This window comes from Rhagoletis zephyria, unplaced genomic scaffold (genome assembly GCF_001687245.7).
Source record: "Rhagoletis zephyria isolate East Lansing unplaced genomic scaffold, Rhagoletis_zephyria_1.1 Rzeph_scaffold_01906, whole genome shotgun sequence".
NCBI lineage: Eukaryota > Metazoa > Arthropoda > Insecta > Diptera > Tephritidae > Rhagoletis > Rhagoletis zephyria.
The window spans coordinates 19,079-24,317 of NW_016158990.1; positions in this window are offsets into that span (position 1 = coordinate 19,079).

Sequence of the window (5,239 nt, forward strand, 5' to 3'; positions counted from 1 at the left end):
GATTTTATGCAAAAAATACTAATTTTTGTGCAATTTTAATGCAAATATTAACTTTTTCACTAATTTTTCCCCATAAAATGTAAACAACCAATGCGTGCTCAACTATTAGCAAACGACAGTGCCGTACTTATCCGTTTCTGAATCTTCTACGATTTGCCGATACCTAGCCGTTAACGACAAGTGTGCAGATCTCCTTAGAAATGCATGTGCCCGGCTCAACATTTCAGGGCGAGAAGATAACGCAACTATGATTTTACGACAAGTGTGCAGATAGCCTAAATTTTCTCACAGTTATAGAATCCAGGGGCTCTATTCTGTAACTGTGAGTTTTCAAGTTTACACTGAAAATTGTCTGCACCTTTCATTTTGCGATTCAGGAAGAGTGAGAATGAGTTTTAGCTGTCAAAATTGTGTACACTTCCTCATTTGGCGATTCAGCATGTGTGAGAATGAGTTTTAACTGTCAAAATTGTGTACGTTTCTCTTCCGAAAAACTCATAGAATTTTAGTCGGTGAGTTTTTTACTCGGTGTACACTACATTTTCTCACAGAATAGAGCCCCAGCCCCAGATGCAAACTTTGCAACTAGGGAATCCAATCCCGAAAATGCGGGATTCCGCAACCGCTGGATCCTGCGCCATTTTTGCGGGAAAGGAGGGATTACACATGCGGGATGCGCGGGATTTGCGGGACTACAGAAAAAAATTTAAAAGACGTATGCGAGTTGAGATCGTGCGCCGCAAAATGTTCGTCGTGCATGGCTGTATTAAATATACAACATTTTATAACCCAGTAGATAATTTCAGGAGTTAAAATCCCTTACGAAAGGCCTCCCTGATAGTCAAGATGCATTCCTTTCTCCTTTATTTTTTAATGGACTGGATGCAATTGAAGAGTTTTTTCTTTCGTTACCCATAGAAGGCCTTCCAGAAAGGCCTTTATAGGACGTACTTCAGTAGGCCTATTGGAGGAGTTCATTCAAACTTCTTTAATTTATAAAATGTATACATCTTTAAAGTATTTGCTTAAGGTTTATATCAAATATGTGTTATTGCAACTTAAAAAGTAAGTATATTGAAATGCATTTGTAATGCTAAATATTATAAATTTATGCATTCGCGTGAACTATAAATGGATAAGCCCTTCTGCAGGGAAGCACCTTTCAGCCCGGTGGAAACTTTCGCAATGTGTTTTGAGGTTAACGGACATCAGATTCGTGTCCAGCGACCCCAAAAACATGTAAAACACCTGGTCTTATTTTATTAACCTTTCATGGTTTTTTTTTTGTAGTCCTGCGTAATTGATTAAAATTTGAAAACGTTGGCGTTGATTACTAGCTTAAACTTTGTACACTTACCGATTTATGAACAGATTATACAAGTGTAGAAAAGTCTGTTTCTATCGATAGATAAGTGTGCCAGCGGAAAAATGTTTTATTTTCTTGAGCTTCCTTCCTTTAAGATGCTAAATTTCGAATACTCATAACTCTGGTTCTATAAGAGGCACACATTCAGCTCTGGTGTAATTTTGGTGTAAGAGTATGATATATTTTACTTTAACGCTGTTTTCAAATATAAACAGTAAAAAAGTTTCGTGGAAAACAGGAAAACTTAGTTAAATTTGAATAGTCCAGAATTACTGATTTTTTAGCTAGTTTTGGGATTACTGCGAGCGGGTATTGTTTCAGATCGGACAAAACACTACAATAACTCTTATTATGATAGATTTTCTTCTGAAAAATACCCAACAGATATAACGATTTTGACCATATACCTACGAAACTATGCATAATCATCAAAATCAAAAGTTCCTGACTGTGCAATAAAATAACGTCGGATTCAAAAGATGAAACTTTAAGGAGTAAATACGTAGATTTTCTAAATCAAGCCGTCTTTTTTACATATCAATTTTGAAAACAACTGTTTAGAGATATAGAGAAATAATATGATTTGTTTTCAATCCCGCAAATTCCGCGGATCCGCGAGTTTCACGTCTGAGTCAATCCTGGAGGCTGTGCTACAAAGCAGCGAAAAATTGTCGGCAGCATGTGACGCAATAGCAGAGGCGGTGAAGGGGCTAAGGACCCCTGAATGGCTACGGCATGGCAGCGGCGACTAACTACCTTTCTTCCTCACGATGTAGTGCTTGACGTCATTCCCCTGGGGCGTGGAGTTCTAAGAAATAACATGCTTCTCCTGGTTTTATAGGGACACTTGGGAGCCCCTGAAAAAACTGTTAAAGTATAAACAGAACGAGTTCGCAGAGTAAATTTCGTCGTGCAGAGCGATGTCGCTGGGTGGTATTCGTTTAATATTTCGTCAAGTAAAACTGCACCGGAACAATAATTTAGTGCTACTACAAATATTGTGGAAGATTGTCCTTAAAAAATGCTAATTTGAAAATAAGAAAAGGCTAGAAAAAAGCCATGAAGCTAAATCCGTAATTTCGAAGCTAAACGAAAAAGTAACAAGTAAGATCAACACTGTCTTCGGCTATGCCGAAGGCTTCACACCTTTCATGAACATCTGAAAATTCTACTTTAACAGAATACTGCATTTGAAAAAATTTATATATTAACAGCATACATAGATAGAGGAGATACATATACAAAAAATCATATCTAAACAATCAGAGGTATGGAAAATATACCTTATATAGCACCAATCTAAGTGATTTTATCTGCTATGTGATCGATATGTAAACCGGTAACACAATATAATGGGTTTAGCTTCCTACACAAAGGAGATATTGTTGAAAATACTTATGTATTTAAATATGTATTTGTATTTGTATATGTGCATATAAAATGCACTCATAAGCTTATTATACTTTATTTACCAGCTTCGCATAATTGTAATACTTATAAGCATATTCTTGATACATTAAACAGTCAGTCCACTCATAAACCTCAAACCGTCGTGTTCTTTATTCTCTCTCTACATGGTAGCAGAGCAAGGTTACTGCTGTAGTGTCGGGTGTCGGAATTAAATAAATAAAATAAAAATCAAAAGTGCAAAATCTGCTGTAATAATAAAAATAAAATAACGCTTCAANCAATAAATCTCATATCTGGACAATCAGTAGTATGGTGGCTATAGGTTATAGCGACCCGATCTTCGCCATTTTCACTGAAAGTATTCTTTTGATAATGAGTTACAACAGTGCAAAATTTCATACTTAAATGGAGAAGTTATAACGAAAAATATCATATCTGAACAATCACTTGTGTGGGAGCTATATGTTATAGTGGTCCGATCCTTCCGGTTCCGACAAATGATTAATACACTATAAAAATACACCCACCTACCAAATTTCATCCGGATATCTTGGAAACTGAGAGACTAGATCGCATACAAACAGACGGACAGACAGACAGACATGGCTAAATCGACTCAGCTCGACGTTCTGATCATTTATATACATGTTCTTATTCTGGTACTTACAAATATCGGACCAAAGTTATAGTACCATTTCNTGGAAACTGAGAGACTAGATCGCATACAAACAGACGGACAGACAGACAGACATGGCTAAATCGACTCAGCTCGACGTTCTGATCATTTATATACATGTTCTTATTCTGGTACTTACAAATATCGGACCAAAGTTATAGTACCATTTCATGCTCATGAAAGGTATAAAAAGCTAGATCTAGCCTCAAAGATTTAAACTGGCAACACTGGTTCTTAGTGCTTTTGTTTAAAAGGTGTTCGCACGAGGCGATTTTGCGTTCAACTCACGCAGGGTTGCACGAAATAAAGTTGAATGGCTAAATGTTGGCTGGCGACCAACTTTGTTGAAAGCGATTAGTTGAAAGGTCGTTCAACCAAAAGCTGAACGCAAAGTTGAGCAATGCAAACGCATTTAATATTTTGATATTTTTAGCCGTTCAATTTTTTGTTCGTGCAACCCTGCGTGAGTTGAACGCAAAAGTTGCCTGAAAAATCGACTCGTGCGAAAGCCCCATTACTCTCAGTCTTCACCAGACGCCCACTTTTCTCATTTGTCAATCTTATCCCCACGAGGTTCATTTATTCGACAGGTATAATAAATAAACGCAATCATTAAAGGTATTCATCATAAATGCCTTATAAATGCGCTGTAAACCATATAAACGTATAATTGTGTAAACCTTATAAATGAACTGTCAAAATTTGTATGGAAACTCGTTTACACATTTCTGATAAATTTCTCCAGCGATTTCACTGAATAAACTTGATAAACTGAAGCCAATGCAACTCTGTCGCCACTCTAGCTATGTGTTCTTGGGCAATAATCGGGATCCGCATAAAAATTTTGCACGCAAATTCTACAACAACGATATGATCCTCATAGAGATCTGGTTCAATCATTATCTGTTCTGTTTGTTTGGTTTCACTTATAATTTGGCCGCAAAGTTTGGTAGCCGTGACAAATAAATTCATACACAAACAGAAATTCTGCCATTCTTTCTTTTAACTTGCTTCAAATAAATAGCCTTTATGTTATACGTATATTTATTTCCCATTTTAGTGAGTTAGTTTCTATAATTTCTTTATCCCCGTGCTAGTAGTATAAAGTACCTGATACTGAGCTCGATAACCAAAGAAAACACGACTTTTGTCGAAAGTATAAACGAAAAGAGAGTATGGGTCGTTTATGTAGCAGAGTTCGTAAACTTGTAAGATTATCTACTTGATAAAGTTATTGGTTTAGATGAATACCACTATTACAATAAAATAACATGCAGATACACAATTATACTGAAAAGCGTATGCTTGGAATATACTTTAACTACACGTATGTATGTAATTTATATGTACGTACATATATATTACCACCACAATTCATATATTAGTGCATATTCCTACATTCGTTCCAACCAAAAAGCATTTGCTTGCGTTACTTAGATATACATATGTATGTATCAGGGATTGGCAAAGGGTGCTGTTTTTGTGACTTTAAGCCTACTCACGTTAAAAACGGAGGATGAACGAACACCACCGCAAAGCGTGCTGTCTTGCAAATACAGCCACCACAAGTGAACGATGCTTATAACAGCTCATACTGATATTGACTTCGGCAAATCTGTACTCCGAATGATCGTGCACGAAACCAGCAACCGCCGTATTTGATCGACTGCCAAAAGCACGATACTGCTTTGGACGGTTGCCGAAAGCATGACAGCTTATGTGAAAGACTGGCGAAGGCAAGATGCCGCAGTTAGCTAACTTGATTTGTTGCAGAAGTCAAACCGCCG